This window comes from Protopterus annectens, chromosome 2.part1 (assembly GCF_019279795.1).
Source record: "Protopterus annectens isolate FY-2018-M chromosome 2.part1, PAN1.0, whole genome shotgun sequence".
In the NCBI taxonomy this organism is placed as follows: Eukaryota; Metazoa; Chordata; order Ceratodontiformes; family Protopteridae; genus Protopterus; species Protopterus annectens.
The window spans coordinates 1,362,084,024-1,362,105,701 of record NC_056729.1 but is presented as its reverse complement, the minus strand read 5'-3'; the positions used below and the strand labels follow the sequence as shown (position 1 = coordinate 1,362,105,701).

The 21,678-nt window shown below is 40.5% G+C and overlaps 1 protein-coding gene across 8 annotated transcripts in view; it reads left to right on the top strand.

Moving 5' to 3' along the window:
- The window catches only part of RBM47 (RNA binding motif protein 47), an 876,418-nt gene that overhangs the window by 508,838 nt on the left and 345,902 nt on the right, over positions 1–21,678 (top strand). The window lies entirely within an intron of this gene.

Here is a 21,678-nt window from a genome sequence, read left to right as displayed (position 1 = left end):
GTAACTAAATGAATTCGACATTCTTGATCTAGAAAGCAGACTATAAAGAATTCAAACTTATATGACTGTTTGGAGCCAAAAAGTTCATACAACAGAATATAGAAATCAGCTGAATGAATTTTTGATAACAGCCAAATGGGAAAGTGATCTTAAAAGGATGGGGTGGCTGTGTGCTTTCATTACATATGACTGGTTAGTGGCTGTGTAAGAAAATATGCAGACATGAAGTCATGTAGTCAACTACCCATTCATTCATTCATTGACTGTTTCAGTAAAGTCACATTTATGACCATCAGTGTGTATATGATCATTCATTCAGTCTGTCATGTTGGGAGATTTTGACATTTTGATAAAGGCAGTAGGGGATTTATATATATGTATGCAGGGAGTCATCTGCAGGTTATATACATCTTGTCTAAAGATACTGTGTGTGTGTGTGTGTGTGTGTGTGTGTGTGTGTGTGTGTGTGTGTGTGTGTGTGTGTGTGTATGTGTGGTGTATGTATATGAGTGCATGGGATAAGCTATTTAAACTGTGAGTCTTTCAAGCTTTGTTGTTCATTTTTTAACTTTCCTATGTTTCATGTTAAATTTCCTTCTGTTCTTTGTTTTGCATTTCTATTTTATTTCTTTCAAAGTTTCCACAATAGTCCCCCTGCATAATTCACACAAGAATTCATTGTGTCCTCAAATGTGTGAGTTGTACTGCAGTTTTCTTGTAACAGTTGCTTGTAGCAACAGCTGTAGTACACAACTACTCCTAAACTGTGCTCACACTTGTCAAGTTCTAAGCAAACAGTACAAAATGAGAACATTTAAAACGGGGCAAGCTCTGTCACATCTCTCATGAGATGAAATATACCCTGCCACAAGACACTGCAACTATTTCACTCTAACTCTGTGACTCTGAAGATTGGACTATCTAGTACACATTATGGTTTAAACATTACAATTTCACAACTAAGAAAAGGTTATCTACAGCACAGGAGGAAATGCCATCTTGAGATATAATGTATGGGCAACTGTGAAATTAGCAAGTATATACAGACTACTGCCTGTAAGACATTATAGAGAGCAGTGGCAATTTTCTCACTTGTCACTATACACCTTTGGCTTGCTCTTTCCTCTGTTAATAACATCTGCCTTCCAATTTTTATTCCAGTCCATCAAAAAATATTTTTGTTGGTTAGTGAATCATTTTAACAGTATGCACCGGGCATAACTGATATAATGCTACCATCTTTATCTTTCAGCCCCTTACTGCCTTAGTTATGACAGTGGCATTTAATATAGCTATTTGTTTATTATCTTGCTAGGTCTGTTTTCTTCACAGCATTATGGTTAACTCTTGCCTTGTACTTTGCATCATATTTAATATCTTTACCATCCTCTATGGCCAAACATTGTACCTGAAAATAGTTACTAACCCAAGTACTTAGTCAAAATTAATAATCTATATTTGCAGCTACAAACACATACTAAAGAAGTGCCAAACTGGGCAATAACTTTCACTACTTTCTGGACAATAATAGGAATGCTATATTTAACTAATTTTAAAGCATGTTGGGGAGAGGTGTCATTTGTTGTTGCACTGCCCTGCATTGTTATACCAAGTGCCGTATCCATTTATATTTTAGGTAGGACTGGCAATCTTTTTTAAGCAGAGTACCAAAAATGATGACCTTTACTTTTGTAAGATGTCTGAGTGCCAGATGGACAAAGTGCATGGAAGAGGGCAAGCACGGGACGAGGGAGTGGTACTTCTAATTCTTGTATGTTCATCGACATTTTGTATATATTGGTTGTTTTTTTAGTAGTTGCACTCACATTTTCAACAAATTCTGTGATAATTGTGCAAAAAAAGTATTGCTGTAGCATCACTGATCAAGATATTTACATCTGTTGATCCTCAGTGAAGTGTCTAGTAAAATGGGCTTTGTGCTGCTCTTCAACCCTGCTGTAGGCACCTGCAAACCCCTGATCTAAATGCTATTTGTACCACTCAGTTTTGTTGATGGAAAACCTAAAATAATGACAATATTTGTCCTAAATATATGTGGTGCCTGCTAGCCTCTGCTTCTGCACTGTTTAACCTAAAATTTCAATACATAAACAGGAGACCAGCAGGGTGAGCTTTCTGTCTTTCTGGAAGTTAGGCATGCAGTTGATTGAATGCATGGTCTGAGTATGCATCTATTTTTAGTCAACATGCCCCTTTAGAAGTTTAATATACATCTCACATATGGGCAAAAGCAGGGTAGTTGATAATAAAACAGGCACCTAGTCTAGTTGATAATTGAACTTTTTTTGCTAGTGTTATTTTGGTTAGCCTCTGTAAATGTGTAACAGCTCTGCTCATGATTGTCAACACGTTCAGAGGCACGATAATTACTAGGCTTCAAAAGGCAGTTTGAAAAAATAGAAATTATTAAAAGTGAGACAACAAAATTAAATAAAATACATAGAATTAAAAGTACAGTAATTAAGTTTAAATGTTGAACTGAGTGAGCGCTATCAAAGCCACACATTTGTGCTTTGTCCACTTTGATACATGGAAATTTACATGCATTAATCAGATTGTAGCCACAGGATTATTAGCTGGCCTTTTTCATGTTCTGCTTCACATGTTTCTCTTTCAGACTGAAAGGTATTGTAACAATTCTTAAATTAATCAATAGCTTTTAAGGGTTCACTTGAGTCCAGGGTTCTTTTTTTTTCAAGAGTGACCACAGAGAGAAGAGCCTCATTTCAGAGAGGTGAATGCACATTGTAAATCAAAAAGTATATAAAGTGCTGTAATACACTAAATGCAGTAGTTACACATCAGCAGTACTATTAAAACAAGACACTGAAAAAATTGGCATTACAAGACTGAACAACATACAAGACAATGATTACAATGTTGATATCATTTGCACAAATGTTTATAGTATAAAATATTTGATTGTATGAAGTTGTGGTCGGGTAAGGGAATGGAAAGGTGTAAAGTTACAGAATAAATGCTCTCTGGCACATTAGAACAAATGCAGGAAATCCATTCAGTATGATGCTTACTTTTCTTATTAGATTTAAAAGGTGAACTTGAAAAGACAGTTACAAATTTCATCCAGAAGTTCATTATAAGTGAAATAGGCATGCATTGAATCCTATATGAGATGTTTTCTGGATGGTTGGAGAAACATCTTGTAGGATGCTTTATACCGAGCTTAAATCTGTTACAGTTTTGTGTATTTATTTTTTTTTAATTACTTTTATTTATTGACTTGGTTAATGTACTGACCTTACGTGACCATTTTCTGGATAAGTGGATTCTCAGTGGCTGGCTGATTATGCTTGAATTATATTTGGTGGACCAAGATCTGAATTAATCCTTCTAGGCTAGTAATCTCTTTTCAGGGGAGACCTGAGGCATATTTCAAGTGCAAGGAGAATTTTCTCCAAGGAATTGGAGAACTTCCCCTACTCTTTTTTGGTAGGTCCCAAGGGATCTTTTACATCCACGTAAGCTACCACCAACTCAAGCAGATGGAACTTCAGTTTAATGTCTTATCAGAAGGATGGCATATTCAGGAGTGCCAAACCTGATAAAGTAGATGAATATGCATAACAACAAATAATTCACTCTGTCCAAAAGGGAACTAGTTCTGGTTTACCAAATCCATCCAACAATGTACAATGCCACTGTGTCTTGCACTTTACTTTGTTATGTGAAGATAAGTTTTCTGTAGCCCAGTCTGTGGTCAGGATGTTAAAATGGATGTCCATACCTCTGAGTAAAATATCTCCAAAGCTTCTAGAAAAGTTCACATTGTCAGTTATCATGTTTGTAAAATAGAAAGTTCAGCAGTATGAATGTATGACCTTGATAAATGTTAGGTATTATCCTGGAATTTTTGTTTAAAGGAAAAAAAAACAAAAGTAGCCCTGTTATAGTTTTAGTCAAAGGTTAATTCCAGTTTTGAAAATGCTTATAGAAAAATGTATTCTAAATAAGAACCAAAACCCATCTGATCTAGTGTTTATTAAATTTCTAGCATTAAAAATGGAATGAAACAGAATGCTAACCATGCAGGAAAGAGCCACTCAATGATTCCTGTTAACATAATTAGTTATTATGTGTTTTGCAGATGTCATGTCAGTGCATGTTGGTTTAGACTTTAGAATTGAACATTTGTGTCAATAGAATGTATTCTACTGCAAGACACAGATTGTTTCTAAAGTGGGCAAGATGCACTATATTCTAAATGGTTGATGATCTTGTTGCAGAAATTGTTCACTTATAGTGAAAAAAGCCTACTAGGTAAGATATCTAGAACCAAATTCTATAGACAGTTGCAATGGTCTTTAATAAAAGACACTGGAAAGCAAAACAAAATGACAATTCTTTAAGTAAAAAATATACAAAATTAACATGTATTTTGAAATATTCTAACTTTCATATTAAAATAAATTACAAATAGGACATTTCCATATCACCTGTGTAGTGCAATCCTCATGCATTGTGCACTTTACCATCACCAAAACATAGTACATCACAGTGCTTGCTGGGTAATGTATAACGCCTGGATGTGTTACTGTACTGAGCCTTCTGTACATTCCAACCTCCTTGTGAGCTGCACAAAGCTACTTCTGTAGTACACACATTGTCTGTGAATTCTACCCAACATCTTCTACTTAAATTTACTGTGGTATTAATGTTGCTATCCTAAATAATATTTCCTTTACAGTATAGATAGCAAAATCACACCACATTATCAGAAAATGCTCTATATCAAAAATGTTGCACATAAAAATGCTTTCTATCAATAGTATGGTATTTTTCCATATCACTAGGTGACAATTAATTCTCACTCCAAATGTTCAAATTAGCATTTTACTTTGGAAAAAATTTCCAGTTAAACAACCTGATAACATTCTCGTTAATTTAACAGGCATTATATATGCATTGTGATTAAACTTTGTAATATAAAAGGTAGAAATTTCACACTCATAGCATTCATTTAAAAGCAAACTTACAGCCGTTTAATGACTATAATTTGGTTCCTCACTTTTTATATTAAAATATACTTTTCTAAGATACTTACGGTATTTCATCAATTCACCAAAGACTGAAGCATGCCTTTAAGCATGCATTAAAATCCAACAGAAAATGGCACAATCCTGGAGATGTCTATTTGGCTGTAAGACAAATATTACTTGGTTCATAGGTACTTAGATAAGTACTAGGCAATCAAACTAGAGCCACAAGGATGGAAGACAAAATAAACTGGTAGAAAAATTAAAGCTGACCATTAAATTATTTGTAGATAAATTCTTGAGAAAAACATTTCTAGACAATATGTTACATTTATTATTGAAGGCTTCCATTGTTACAAATAAAATAATCAAGTATTTTATTAAATTTAGCAGCACCCTACTTCTCCAAACACATCAAACACACAAACATGCTCTCTTTATAAAAAATATCTAGATATAGATATATATATATATATATATATATATATATATATATATATATATGTATATATATATATATATGTATATATATATATATATATATATATATATATATATATATATGTATATATATATATATATATATATATATATATATATACATATATATAAAGGTATTCCTTGGGTTTGGTCACAGCATGTGCTACTTTTGGTAATTTTTGTCAGTGGTTATAGTGGTCGAATGCAGTTTGACTGTAATATACCTGTAGATCTTATCTTCTTAATCCATGGCTGTCTGACAGTGAAGTAGTATATTTAATTTCTGGAGGTGTGGGGGTGGAACCCCCAGGTCAGAAAGTATGAAGGAATGAAGCCCACATGTAAATCACAGCTTTTAAAATGATAGTCATTGCTGATGAACTTGTTCAAAGTATGTATTGTCGATCAAAGTTCATTGGTATTGTAAAAGAAATACACTCAAAAATCAATTTTTTATTTGATGTCATTCATTATTTATCTATGTTTTTCAGGTACCAATCCACTTACTCAACATAGGTTATTACACCCATGCTTTTTTCATTCATTTTTTCCCTTTTTCTCAATGGGTTCACATGCATCAACCACCTCAGTTACTATTTTTAACCCCCTACTTACCAAAACAATTTTTTTTGGATATCCATGACTAACAGTTTAACATATTTACATTGTTTTTAATATTAACATGTTTATTTTCGGAATGCATGTAAATGAATTCTAATGATGGAAGGTTTTAATATTTTAGATATATAATATTGCCCTAGGCATACAGTACGCATTGTACATACATACAACACAGTGTATTGATTTTTAAATTTATTTATTTTTGGGAGTGTAGATAATAGGAAAACATCCATGTTTTTTAATTCAATTTAATTTATTCAAATTCATGAGAAGCACTTATTGCTTTAATTCTAGCTTGGGAAGCATTTTAGATGCAATTCAGTGTTTTTAAACACATTTATGCTTATATAAAAAAAACCTTTTAGAAGGTTCCTTTAAATGTTTCAATCTAACAACCTGTACTTCCAATTAATGTCATGATTGATATAATATATAAGGCATATTGCTAAAGGAGATGGCATTACTTGAAAAAGCTCAGAATTGTCTAAGTGAAAGCGCTTGTGTTACTCTGGTTTTGTGGACTGTTCAATAAAAGACGTTTTTTTTAGACATTTGGCTGCCTTCCTGCTGCTTTTCTACTTCCTTGGTTGTGGATTTTGATTATTTGGCTCTACACCTTTTCGTTTTTCATCTAGATATATATATATATATATATATATATATATATATATATATATATATATATATATATATACATATATATAAAGGTATTCCTTGGGTTTGGTCACAGCATGTGCTACTTTTGGTAATTTTTGTCAGTGGTTATAGTGGTCGAATGCAGTTTGACTGTAATATACCTGTAGATCTTATCTTCTTAATCCATGGCTGTCTGACAGTGAAGTAGTATATTTAATTTCTGGAGGTGTGGGGGTGGAACCCCCAGGTCAGAAAGTGTGGAGGAATGAAGCCCACATGTAAATCACAGCTTTTAAAATGATAGTCATTGCTGATGAACTTGTTCAAAGTATGTATTGTCGATCAAAGTTCATTGGTATTGAAAAAGAAATACACTCAAATATATGTATACGCGCACACACACACACATATATATATATATATATATATATATATATATATATATATATATATATATATGTATACACACACACACACACACACACACACACACACACACACACACACACACACACACACACATATACACACAGAAAATCTATGAATCAGTGACTGAATGTACATGGGGTCTTAAGGTCAAACTGCAGTGCATCTTGGCTTAAGTACACTCATCCTATAACTGTATATAGCAGGGTGAATTCTGCCATTTATTAAGGACAGAATGCCAACAATTTTAAATACAACAGAAAGTTATAGTACAAACCAAAATAGCTGTTAGCATAATTGTTAGAATTTATGAAATAATTTCTGTATCTTTACTATCCTGAATAGTTCCTTCTTCTAGCTCACAGCCCCATGACGTTTTTGTCTAGGACACCATTCCTTCACATTTGACTGACACGCTTTATGACATGGAGAAGAATTTTATTGCCAATGACTGAACTTCTTTCATCCTTCCCCCCTCCTCTTTGAGCTAATGGTCAGTTCTTTATGCCTTTACTTCTGGTTTCCCTCATGGTTTGCACCTCATTTTCTTAGCTGCTCTGCTCCTATTTACATTATGATTTGCATACAGCTTGTCCACAAAGTGCTTGCATAAGTCAAGTGCCTTGCACATATAAGTTCCCAGTTCCCTATACTAATCTGGTATGTCCAAGGGTCAGTTTCAAGGTTACTCTCCAGTCCAGCTGGCGAATCTGGGAATTTTGAGGCAATGTTACAATTGCCTTATTTACACAGACAACCCTCTCCTCCTTCCAACAAACTCTAATACATGTGAGAGATGCAGGTACACAGCCAAACTGGAGGCAGAGTTCTCTCAACCCAAGACTGGCACAGTCAGTCAGGAGGAAAAGGTAACCACCCACATCACAAATCCAGTCTCACACAGACGTATTGCATCTGCATACCCAACACATAAACACACAAAAACACACTCAGAGGCTCTAAATAAAAATCTGCCTAAACAGCAAAGATCTCCTAAGCAGATATCCAAGCAACAGCCACCTCTCAACAATACCCATGAAACACATATCTCACAAAATCAGTGTGCCTCACAGTCACAGCCCTTAAGGCCAAACAACACACCAAATACACTTGTTATAGGGGACTCTATTGTCCGGCACACTGACGTCCCGCTCACCAGACTGAACAAGGAGAAGGTCACTGTAAGCTGCCTGTCGGGTGTCAGGATCTGCCACATAACGCAAGCACAAGTATGACTCCATCATTGTGCATGCTGGTGTGAATGACCTGAGACGTACCTCCCTGGACTACATGAAAAGAGACATAGAGGAGCTCTCTGACCATGTAGCCCAGGCTGGTATGACCTTGACCTTGAGTAGCATCTTGCCCTCACCAAGAATGATGCCACAATATAAAGACAAAATGATCAGTTTCAACAATTGGCTAAAGTATTGGTGTCATTCAAAGGTGATCCAGTGTCTCTCAGCCTGGGATGACATGCTCGACAAGCCACGTTGCTTCGCTAGGGACGGCTTGCACCTGTCACCCTTAGGCTTTCATATACCAGCCAAGGCTCTTGCCACCCCCATAGTGCCTTTTTTAGGCAAGGCTCAAAGGACAAACCCACCTCCACAGACAACCCAAGGATAAAAAAACTAAAGGTAATGCTACTCAATGCCAGAAGTCTAAACCTCAAGATGCACGCACTCGAGGCTCTCCTCAGTATGGAGAAAATTGATGTCTGTGCAGTAACAGAAACCTGGTTTAAGGCTCCTGAGAGCACCCCAGCACTACCAGGTTATAACTCATACCATGCGTTTCGGCCCCAAAACTCGGACCGAGCACAAAAGGAGGGGAGTATCTATATTCATCAAAGATACCTACACCTCCAGGTTAGTGGCACTGCACGAAGCATCGGAAACCATCCATGTGCAACTAACAGCGGGCAAAACTGCCTTTCAGTTTGTAGCCTGCTACAGAACACCCTCCCTATTACAGGAACCCCACTTGGCATTCCTGAGAACACTGGAGAATATGAAGGTCTCTCCAAACACTATGTTATTGGGTGACTTCAACTACCCAAACAGTGACTGGAAAAACTACTGAAGCCCAAACACCCTCGCCCAACGGTTCCTTGAATTTATAAACTCTAACGCAATGGAACAACTGGTCACCACTCCCACAAGAGGGAACAACATATTCGACCTGGTCATCACCAACATGGGGACTCTATGTTCCACACCAGAGGTAAACCCCTCATTGGTAAGATCAGACCATAAACAAATTTCCCTGGACATCCATATCCTGTCCCCACCCCTAGCCAAGGAAATCACTGTAAAGAATTACTCAAAAGCCAACTTTGCACTTCTCAAGACTGAGGTGGAATCCTTCAAAGCCCCTGGGCCAGAGGATAATACAGCCCAATACGCAGAATCCTTTACAAATGCATTTTATGAGCACCTGCAGGAATGCATGGATCGTGCTATCCCAAATAAAACCAAGACTCACTCCTCCAAAAACAGGAGACCAGTCTGGTGGACCCTGGCCATAAATAAGCTATACAGCAGTAGGAGGAAGCTACTACATGACAGAGCAAAATCACAGAAAGGGAAGGCATCTCTGATCAGTATTAGCAAGAAACTTTGATCTCTCATAAAATCATCAAAGGCCAGTTTCGAAAGAAAAATTGCCCTAGACACTAAAGATAATCACAAGGCCTTCTTTAGTTATGTCAGGAACATGGGCGGAAACTCCCAGATATGCTCTGAATTGTTGCATAACGGTACAAAATATACCAAACCTACAGACATAGCCAACATCCTGGCAAACAGATTCAGCGCAAACTCCCCCCCTTCCCCCCCAAAGGAGCAAATGCTTATCCCAACTGAATGTAACCTCCCTGACATCACAGATGCACAGGTGAAAGCTGCCCTCTCAAAAGCAAAAAACACAGCATCTATGGTACCGGACGGTGTCCCAGGCTGTGTCTTACACAAGCTCCAAGAAGAACTGAACCCTCACATTAAGTCACTGTTCATACATAGCCTTACTACAGGATATGTACCCAAAGAATGGCGTACAGCTACAGTGGTCCCACTCCACAAAGGTGGTGCCACAACGGACCCTGGAAACTATCGCCCCATAAGCCTGACTAGTCTGGTCTGTAAAGCTATGGAGTGTATTATCATGGAACTCATAAACAAAGACATATTCTTTGAAACAGTTACCAAAGCCATAGATGAGGGCAAGGTAGTCCACACAGCCTACCTGGACCTCGCAAAAGCCTTCGACACAATACCCCACTCGGGCATCATAAATAAGCTTACCAGCTTAAATATCAACCCCTATATCACAAGATGGGTTGCAAACTGGCTCACAGATAGAACCCACATGGTCAGAATCACAGGTGCCATGTCCGAATCCAAACCAATTACAAGTGGCGTGCCACAGGGCTCAGTTCTGGGACATCTCTTGTTCAGTATATACTTCTCTGAAGTTCAGGCTAACAATGGGGGATTATGGCTGACAAAGTTCACAGATGACTGCAAACTGGGGGCCATAATTGAATCTCCAGCTGACACAAGCATCCTCCAAAAGGGTCTCACAGAGATGGATGCTTGATGCCAGAGCCACGGCCTCAAGCTAAATGCTAAAAAGTGCATAGTCATCCCCTTTGGGAAAAACAAGGTGCCCAAAAATTACCACATAGGTGGTAATCCATTAAGTACGGAAGAAATAATTAGAGATTTGGGGACCAAAGTAGATAGTAATCTCTCCTTTGATAATCACGTTGCCAAAGTGGTTAGAAAGACCTTCTATATAGCCCACCTTATCATGAAAGGGTTCGCATCTAGATCAAGAGAGGTCATTGTGCCCCTCTACTCATCACTCATCAGGCCCATAATTGAATACAGTGCCCCTTTAGGGACGTACCTTACCCGACACCTGCAGCAACTGGAGAGACCCCAAAAGTACCTCACCAAGAGGATCATGGGCTACAAACAGATGTCCTATGCAGCTCGACTAAAGAAACTCCAGCTCTACTCAGTTGCTTACCGCCTACTCAGAGGCGATCTATGCCTGACGTACAAAGCCATGTCAAACCCAGAATTAATGGACATGCTCCACCTCAAAAAATCCAAGTCCCTTGGAGTTACACGCTCCAGGGACCTAAATCTCAGCACAAAAATAAATAGGACATGCGGGAGGGACAGATTCATTTCCCAGAGGCTCCCCTCACTCTGGAATAGAATCCCAATTCATGTTAGACATAGCCCCTCGCTGACCCTCTTCAAGTGAAATTTGGACGCGTGGATGGGAAATCGCAAATTCACCCCTGGAATCTCTCCTGTGTCCCTGCTAGACAGAGGCACAGTAAACTAATCTTAAAAGGGTACCTTCTGTGACCTACTTTACAGAGGCCCAGTAGGCTAATCTAATAGGGAGGCGGAAGCCAAATACACTCTGGCTAGGCTTATAAATGCCCTAGGGCAGATAGCCTAGTATCTACCTATGAACCTATGAACACAGCACAAATATAAGCTGCACACCAAGTACCTTATCAATCAATGAAAAGTAGTATAAACAGTTTAACTTTAATACACCCATGAACACAAATAAACTAAATCAAAACACCTTAATACCAAGGCCTTTAAAAAAAACATTAAAAGCAAACAACACATATCTCTAAATCAAGCTCCACTTGCAGAACCCGCACACAAGGCCCCAACCTAGTCTGTGACATTAATAGAACTTGTTGGCGGGATAGATTTGTGCCCCAAAGACTCCCCCATTTGTGGAACAGACTCCCTCTCCATGTCAAGCCGAGTACCTCTCTCACCCTCTTTAAGAGCAACCTGGATGACTGGATGGTAAAAAGAAAATACACCTCTGGGATCCCACCTATGTTCCTGCTGGACAGGGGAAACAGGTGCTGACATTGGGAACATGGGAGAAATTCTTGGCTAGGCTTATAAGGGCCTTTGGGCTAATAGCCTAGTGTCATCCCATGAACCCACCAAACACACACACACACACACACACACACACACACACACACACACACACACACACACACACACACACATACCCACACACACACTCCAAGAGTCAAATAAAACAACCCATCAAAGTAAACTTTATTTTCGATGAGATATACACAGTAGTACAAGCTGAATGAAATTGTGTTGCTTAGATCCATGTGTAAGACATAACAATGAGCACATAGTCTGAATGACTGTATGACTAATGCACATACAGTAATAATTAAATAAAAGTCATATTTTAGAGTAGAAATGGGATAAGATGCAAAGCTTCTACAACACAGGAACATGTGATTCAATTTTTACACTTCAACCCTTCCAGAATGTCCCAAAAATACAGATTTGCTGTATCCAGGACTGTTGGTAAGCTTATGAGCCCCCAAGCCTTGCTGTGTTGGAGGGAAGCCTTCTAGCTTATCAGTGGGAGTGGAAAGCACTAGGTAGCCTATCTACCACAAGAAGACTGGTTTCTGACCCAGAAATTGTAGTTTATTGGCTGTTTGGGCAGTTTTTCCATCTCTTTCAACTTTCTGGTTTAAAAGCCCGTGTTTGCGCTTGTTTCCCACCTTTCCTGTAACTAGTCTAGTCCAGGTACAGAATTGTTGTATCCAGGACTGTTGGTAAGCTTCTGATCCCCCTAAGCCTTTCTGTGTTGGAGTGAAGCCTTCTAGCTTGTCAGTGGGAGTGGTAAGCACTACGTAGACTATATACCACAAGAGGAGTGGTTTCTGGCCTAGTAATTGTAAGTTTATTGGCCATTTGGGCAGTTTTTCCATCTCTCTCAACTTCTGGTTTAAAAGCCCATGTTTGCACTTTTCCTGCCTTTCCTGTAACTAGTCTAGTCCAGATACAGATTTGCTGTATCCAGGACTGTTTGTAAGCTTCTGAGTGGTGCTAAAGTCTTCTGCTCTTCAATTTTTCCCTTAGATCTGCTAGTTCTCTCCTCTCCTGCACTTTTACTAGCTTATTTGTTTAGCGCTCTACCAGACTTCTTGTAGCAATTATTGTAGCACACAAAAGTGTTACCAGCACTAAATATTCTACAACAGCGGCAGAGGGAGAAAAGGGAGACTTTGAGTGGATTAAGTACGTATGTTTTGCTTTTTATTGCTTATTTTTGCTAGCCGCATTATCTCAACCATTTTAATTCTTATATTGTTGCACTTTAATTGATCATTTTAAGTGTTTTTTATCTGTTTAATTGTAAAGGGCTACATACTAAAGTGCGATAGCCTTTTCCTGCTTTAAAAGTGTTTTTTTTTTACTTGTATCTGCTCTAACATTTGAAAAAACAAAAACAAAAACAAAAAAAACAAAACAAAACAAAAATTCCTATCTCTCTACTTGTTTCCCACCTTTCTAGAGCTACTAAAGTCCAGTTTTCAGATTTTGCTGAATTCTGGGCTGTTTGTATGTTTCTGTGTTGCCCAGACCTTTCTGAGATAGAGGGAAGCTTCTCTGTTCGTCAGTGAGAGTGGTGAGGTTTGAAGCAGCCTGTCACCTGAAAGAGTGGTTTCAGCTCAGAATCTGTAGTTTTATTGACTGTTTTGGGCTATTTCTATTCCTTTCATCATTCTGTTTAAAAACCCGTGTTTGCGTGTCTTTTGTGGTTGTATTACTTCAGCAAGAGCCTGCCTGTGTGTCCTGCAGAGTCCCACAGTGGCAGAGAAAGAAAAGGGAGACTTTGAGTCAGTTAAGTACCTCTGTTTTGCTTTTTATTGCTTATTTTTGCTAGGTGCATTATTCCGACCATTTTTTATTGACTGTACTACTTATTTGAACTGTTTTGCAAATTCTTATATTGTTGCACTTGTGAACATTGGAGGAAGATGGGCAAAGGCTTCGAACCTAGTCAAAAAGAATTTGATACATAATTCTACCAATTGTGTAAATAAATGTAAAATACATGCTTGTGTTTTTAAATGAAAGAAAACACTGTAAAATGTGAACTTCAAGATTGTTGCAACATTTCAAATGTGTCTTTTGAAGCTGAAAAGATCTCATGAATCTCTTTGGTGTTTACGAGTTGGCTCCAGTGAGTCTGGGTGAAGGTTTCAAGCCCATTGTTTTAAGGTTAAAGTTAAGGGCCAGAATTTACATGTGGAAGGTGCTTTATTGCTCTGGTTTCTGCTAGAATGTAAATGTGAAATGCCTTTTATTGTTGTAGTCTCCTGAGCAGGTGTTAGCTTGCTAAATAATGCAGTTTGTGGCCTGGGAACTCCAGACTAGGTGTCAAAATAATGTAATTTGGGAGGGCATTAGAGAGCTGTTGGTTAGTGTTTAAAAACTATTGTTGAGTGAGAGACTGAAGCATTTTGATCTTGGACATCTAACCCAGCGCTGTTTATGCTTTATGTATGTAAGTAGGATTATAGCATTGTGATTTCTCTTAGGAATAGTTAAACTTAGAAGAAAGTTAGACTAAGTATTTTTCTTTGAAATCAGATCTTTCCTACGATATTGTTTTAAGTTTCTGTGTGGTCTCTGAACTTGAGTAGATATCTCTGTGGTGTAGTAGTATTGTCTTGTGTTTTAATTATTTATTATTAAATATTTTAAAAACCATTACTTGTGGCTGGTTTGTGCAGATAAAAGCTCTAGAGTACATTGCATATTTATAGAGTTCATTGTAATAGGCCATTCTAAAATAAGCCTTAGACTGAATAGTCACATTACCAATTGGATAATAATATTGCACAGTCATAATTGGACACCCTTTCAAGGGCCTTTGGGTAGCTGATAATATTAGCTAGTGGTGGCAGAAATTACTACCATATAGTCTGGGTAAAGGGGCACAGCTGGAGCATCTGTGTCAGCCTTTCCCAGGAGTGTCTGTGAAGTTGTATAACTACTTATCTCAAAGTGTGGGTGTGTGTCAGCTACCTGGGCAGGGACATGAAGCACTGGTGGGACAGAGAGGGTACTGGAGGTTAGCTTGACAGTTAGGCTGAAATCTGGACCCTAAAGCTGTGCCAGTGGGGATTCTTATTGGGGACCTGGAGAGCAAGGGAGCAACCAGCCCCAGACTGACTGTGATCTCTGTGTGCACTTAAGGGAAATTGTACTTTACTGTGTGTATTAGTTATCCTTTCCTCTTCTAGGAGACAACCTCCCTGGTGTTAGTGGTGAGGATTGAGGCTCCCTGATTGCTGGGCCAGGGCATGGTCATCACTTATTGGTGGCAGTGATTGGCATATCCTATCACTATAGTGCCTCTTTAGGCATGGTTCAAATGAAAAATTCACCAACGTAACAGGAACAGGCAAGCAAAAACTGAGGGTGATGCTACTCAATGCTAGAAGTCTAGATCTCAAAATGCACTCACTCGAGGCACTCCTTAAAATGGAGAACATCGATATCTGCGCAGTGACTGAGACCTGGTTCAAGGCTCCAGAGAGCACCCCTGCACTACCAGGCTATAACTCATACCACACTTTCCGGCCATGTAACCTGGACAGGAACACCAAAGGTGGATGTGTGCCCATATTCATTAAGGATATCCACACCTCCAGGCTAGTTGCTCAGCATAATGCAGCCGAGGTTACCCAAGTGCAACTAACTCTGGGCAAAACTGCAATCCAAATTGTAGCTTGCTACAGATCACCCACCATGCCCCAGGATTCCCACTCCTCTTTTCTTGATGTACTGGAAAATATTAGGGTTCAACCAAACACCCTAATAATGGGCAATTTCAACTACCCCACCATTAACTGGGAAAACTGCTCAAGTACCAACTCCTTTGCTCAACGCTTTCTGGAATTCATAAACTCCAGTGCCCTGGATCAACTTATCCACAGCCCCACCAGGGGCAACAATATCCTAGATCTAGTCATTACCAACATGAGTGACTGGTGTTCCACACCTGAAGTCATCGCCTCATTGGTCTGTCCCGACCATAAGCTAATTACCCTAGATATCCACATCCTGCCCCCACCCCCATTAAGGAAAGTATGGTAAAAAATTTCTCCAAAGCCAACTTCATGCTTCTTAAGACAGAAGTGGTGAAGTTCATGACACCCATGCAGATGGACAATACACTTAAGACTACTGAATCCTACACAATTGCACTTTATAAGCACTTACATGAGTGCATGGATCGTGCTATCCCAAACAGAACCAAGATGCTATCCTCCAAAAAAAGGAAGCCAATCTGGTGGTCTCCTGCTATAAACAAACTGTACAACAGAAGGAAGAAACTGTTGCAAATGAGAGTAAAATCCCATGAGTGGAGAAGCCCCCTGGTCAGCCTCAGTAAGAAGCTGCGATCCCTGATAAAATCCTCCAAAGCTAGTTACAAAAACAAAATCATCACTGATTCTAAAGACAGCCACAAAGAATTCTATAGCTATGTCAAGAATCTCAATGGCAACACTCAGATCTGCTCTGAGTTACAGCACAATGGCACTAAATATACAGACCCAACTGATATTGTCAACATCCTGGCAGATAGGTTCAGTGCTAACTTTACCCCCCTCTCACCCCCTAAAGAGCCCATCTCTATACAGGAAGAATGCAAAATTCCTGTAATCACGGCTGCACAGGTAAAATCCACACTCTCCAAAGCCAAGAATACAGCATCCATGAGACCAGACAACATCCCAGGCTGCATTCTACATGAACTACAGAACGAACTGGCACCCCACCTAAGTACCATGTTCAATCATAGCCTCACCTCAGGCTTTGTGCCTGCTGAATGGCACACAGAGACGGTTATCCCACTCCACAAAAGGGGAGCCTTCACAGACCCCGGAAACTACCGCCGCATTAGTCTGACGAGCCTGGTCTGCAAGGCCATGGAACGTATCATCACGGAACTTATGAACAAAGACAATGGTAATCTCCAAACTCTTGACCCCACTCAGTTTGGGTTTGTAAAAGGCAGATCATTTCTCCTAAACCTGAAAGACTTCTTTGAAGCAGTCACCAAAGCTGTAGACAAGGGTAAGCTGGTTCACACAGCCTATCTAGATCTTGCCAAGGCTGTCAACACCATCCCCCACTCTGGAATTATAGATAAACTCACTAAACTAGGTATAAATTCCTATGTCACAAGATGGGTTGCCAACTGGCTCACTGACAGAACCCACACTGTGAAAGTAGCAGACTCCAAATCCGACTTCAGACCAGTGACAAGTGGAGTACCACAGGGTTCAGTCCTGGGTCCTCTCCTGTTTGGTATCTACTTCTCTGAAGTACAGGCTAACACAGAAGGTCTTTGGCTAATGAAGTTCAAAGATGTCTGCAAACTAGGAGCCATAATCGAAACTCCTAACGATGTGGACATCCTACAAAAGGGCCTCACTGAGACAGATGCCTGGTGTCAAAGCCATGGCCTCAAGCTCAATGCCAAAAAGTGCATTGTCATACCCTTTGGTAAAAACTCTGTACCCATGAACTACAACATAGGTGGTAGTATACTTAACACTGAAAGTGTGATAAGAGACCTTGCGAAACAGGTGGACAGTAGTCTCTCCTTTGATAATCATATCGCCACAGTAGTCACAAAAGGTTTCTCATCCAGAAAAAAGAGGTCATTGTTCCCCTCTACTCATCACTCATTAGACCCATTATAGAGTACAATGCCCCTTTTGGTATGTACATCACAAGACACCTACAACAACTGGAAAGGCCGCAGAAATACCTCACAAAGAGGATTACCGGCCTCAAACAGATGCCCTATGCAGACCGTCTCAAAAAACTCCAGCTTTACTCCATTGCATATCGCCTACTCAGAGGTGATCTCTGCCTAACATACAAAGCTATGTCAAACCCAGAGCTGTTGGACATGCTCCACTTAAAGAAATCCCAATCCCTCTGAGCTACATGCTCTAGGGACCTAAACCTTGTCACCACAATAAACAGAACATGCCAGAGGGATAGATTCCTGTCTCAGAGACTTCCCATACTCTGGAATAAGCTACCTATCTAAATCAAACAAAGCACCTCATTAGCACTCCTCAAAAAAATCTTAATGATTGGATGTGAAATAGGAAATTCACCCCAGGGATCACCTCTGTGGCTCTGCTCGACAGTGGCACAGGAAAATAATTTTCTTGGGTGGCAAAAACATGGGTACCTTTTTGGCTGGGCTTGTATAGGCCCCAGGGCTGATAGCCTAGTACCTACCTATGAACCTATGAACATATTGGTTTGCTGTGGTGGGATCCACATCACATATTGATTAGTTGGCAAACACTAATTGGCTTGTAGTGGTGTGGGTAGAGCGAATTCATGTAGCTTATATACACTGATCTCTAAAAGTGTTTTGTACTCTAAAACAGCCATGCAGTTTATACTCAGAGTTCAGATCACAATTGTTTCATTTCTTTTATTAGCTTAGTGTTAGTCAGGGTGAGTAGGCAGAATGTCAGCAGAAGAGTTTGGAAAGCTGACAAGGAGCCCGCTGATGGAGCTGTGCCATGCTATTGGACTGGTGCATGGAAACCTGACTTAGGCAGACCTGATTGCAGCCTTGGTTACAGCTGCATCAGAAAACAGCAGCCTGGAGGACAATCAGACTGACAGTGGAGATACAATGTCCTCAGAGAATGGACAGCTCAAACTTTCTGCAGTGGACTTAAAAATCCAGCTGGAGCTAAAGAAACTTGAGTTGGAGGCCAGGCGTATGGAACTAAAAGCAGCTGAGAAAATGAGTCTACAAGCTGAGGAAAATGAACGGCAGAGGAGGCATGAGAGGGAAATGCTGACTCTTCACCAAAGTCATGGAGGTAATAACCGGACCCCAGAAGCACAAAAGGTCAGTAAATTTCTTCCACAGTTTAAAGAGGGGGATACTTTTGATAGCTTTATTCATATGTTTGAGTGGGTATGTAAGCAGTATGAAGTTGACCAAGGGTTCTGGGTAAGGTTCCTGACCCCATTACTCCAAGGTAAAGCTGTAACTTCTTTAGCAAAAATGCATGACACTGACTGTTTTGATTATACTGCTGTAAAAAGACACTTGTTGGAATGTTTTAAGCTAACACCTGAAATGTATAGGAACAAGTTTTGTGAGCATAGATGCAGGGCAGATGAAAATGTATGTAAATATGTTGCTGAACTGAGCACTTATTTTCACAGCTGGGGGAGTGGATGTCAGGTCACCACTTTTGAAGGACTGGCAGACCTTTTGGTAAGGGAATAAGCCCTTAGCACTTTGCCTGAGAACATGAGGATCTGGTTAGCTGATAGACAGTGTGCCACTTCAAAGGAGTTGGGGAAGAAGGGAGACCTATACTTAGCAAGCAGGGCAGCCCTGCACAGAAAAGGGACTCCCAGTACTGCTCATGTGACTAAAGGAACCCATGGTGGGCAGCACAGACTGCCCCAACAGAATCCACCAGTAGCTTGGAAGCCACTAGTCCAGGTACACATTCAGGAGCTAGGCTTAAATGTTTTGAATGCAACCAGTGGGGCCATGTGGCATACAGTTGTCCACGGAGGCAAGGTGGGGAACCAAAGGTGACAGAGCTAGTAAGTGGGAAAGACAAAATGCCAATAGTGGGTTGTCTTGAGACAACTGGGGTATGGAACTACTATCCTGCAGATGTCCTGAGATGGAAGGATTTGGATAAGGCAGTCCCATGTACTTATGCAGTTATACGCAGTGAGGCTAGGAGACAAGCATGTGGGTCTGGTAGCCTGGGGGAGACCCAGACAGACTGCATACTTGCAGCCAGGACTGCTGAGGTGGTTACTTCAGGGAGTGAGCTACGCTGTAGCAGTGAGACTGAATGTGAACCACAGCTGCTTGTGGGTACTGATGCTTCCTTGGACAGGGTAACTGCAAAGGTAGAGGTGAGTTGTAGTACCCAGGCTGACAGTGAGGCACTGCTGTCAGAGGATTCCAGACTTCCTGTGGAAGGGGAGCTGGGAAGGGTTAAAAGGAGAGAACTAAGACAGGCTCAGCTCTCAGACCCTACATTGCAAGGCCTGAGGCAGGTAGCTAGGGAGGCACCTGATTCTCAAGGGAAGGGGGAATCTGTATACTGGAACAAAGGGTTACTGTGCAGAGAGTGAACCCCTGAGGGAGGGCTAGAAGGTGAGAGAGTCCAGCAGTTGGTAGTGCCTAGAGCTTACCGTCTGGCACTTCTAGCCATAGCCCATGATATTCCCTTTGCAGGTCATATGGGCATCAAACATACAAAGAGGTGTATTATGCAAAACTTCTATTGGCCTGGAATCTCCAGAGATGTAACAGGGTACTGCAGGACCTGTGAGCAGTGACAAAAGGTAGGCAAGGCAGGAGACAAGGTGAGAGCTCCTTTGATGCCTTTGCCTGTGATTGAGGAGGCATTTCATAGGGTAGCTATGGATATCGTGGGTCCTCTGAGTACCCCAAGTTCCACAGGAAAAAAGTATACCCTAGTGATTGTAGTTTATGCTACACGATACCCTGAGGCAGTGTCTTTGTCCTCCGTTGAGGCCGAGAAGGTGGCAAATGTTTTGCTAGAGATTTTCAGCATGGTAGGTTTCCCAAAGGAAATACTATCTGACAGAGGTGCCAATTTTATGTCAGACCTGCTAGCTAGTCTGTGAACATCCTGTGGGGTGATGCACATGAAGACCACCCCCTACCATCCCCAGACTAATGGTCTTGTTGAGAGGTTAAACTCTACAATCAAGTCCATGCTACGGGCATTTGCAGATCAGTTTAAGAGGGAGGGGACAAATATTTGTCCCATCTGTTGTTTACATACAGAGAGGTTCCCCAGGAATCCACAGGTTTTTCACCCTTTGAGTTGCTGTATGGGTATAAGGTGAGGGGACCTCTAGATTTAATTCAAGATGAGTGGGAAGGTGAGTGTGAGTCTCACAAGAAGCCTGTTGTGGCATATGTCCTGAACCTCAGGACAATGATCAGGGAACTCATGGGCCTGACCCAGGAGAACCTGGCAGAAGCCCAACAACAGAAAAAGGTGTGGTATGACAGGAATGCTCAAGCTAGAGAGTATGCTGTAGAGCAGCAGATGATGGTTCTCATTCCTGTCAAACACAACAAGTTGCAAGCAGCTTGGGAGGGACACTACAAGGTGGTAAAAAAGGTAAGTGATGTTAACTACATGGTGGAACTGCTAGGCAGAAGGCAGGGGCACAAATTGTACCATGTTAACATGATGAAACCTTACCATGATAGGGAGGCCCTTGTGCTGAGCATTTGCAGTGGATTGCAGGTGGAGTCTGAGAGAGATCTTGTTCTGATCTCCTCAGGGAGGCTCAGGCTGGCACCTCAGTGGAAGGGGTAGCAATGTCCCAGCAGCTATCCCCTACCCAGGTTCGAGAAATCCGAGCAGTGTTGCAGGGGTTTTGGGGCATGTTCACCAGGAAACCAAGGAGCACCCACCTGGTGCAGCACCAATTGGATACAGAACCACAAAGGCCTATCAGGCAGCCCCTTATAGGGTGTCAGAAAGAGTCAAACAGACTCTGAGGGAAGAGGTACAGAAGATGTTGGAACTAGGGGTGATTCAGGAGTCCAA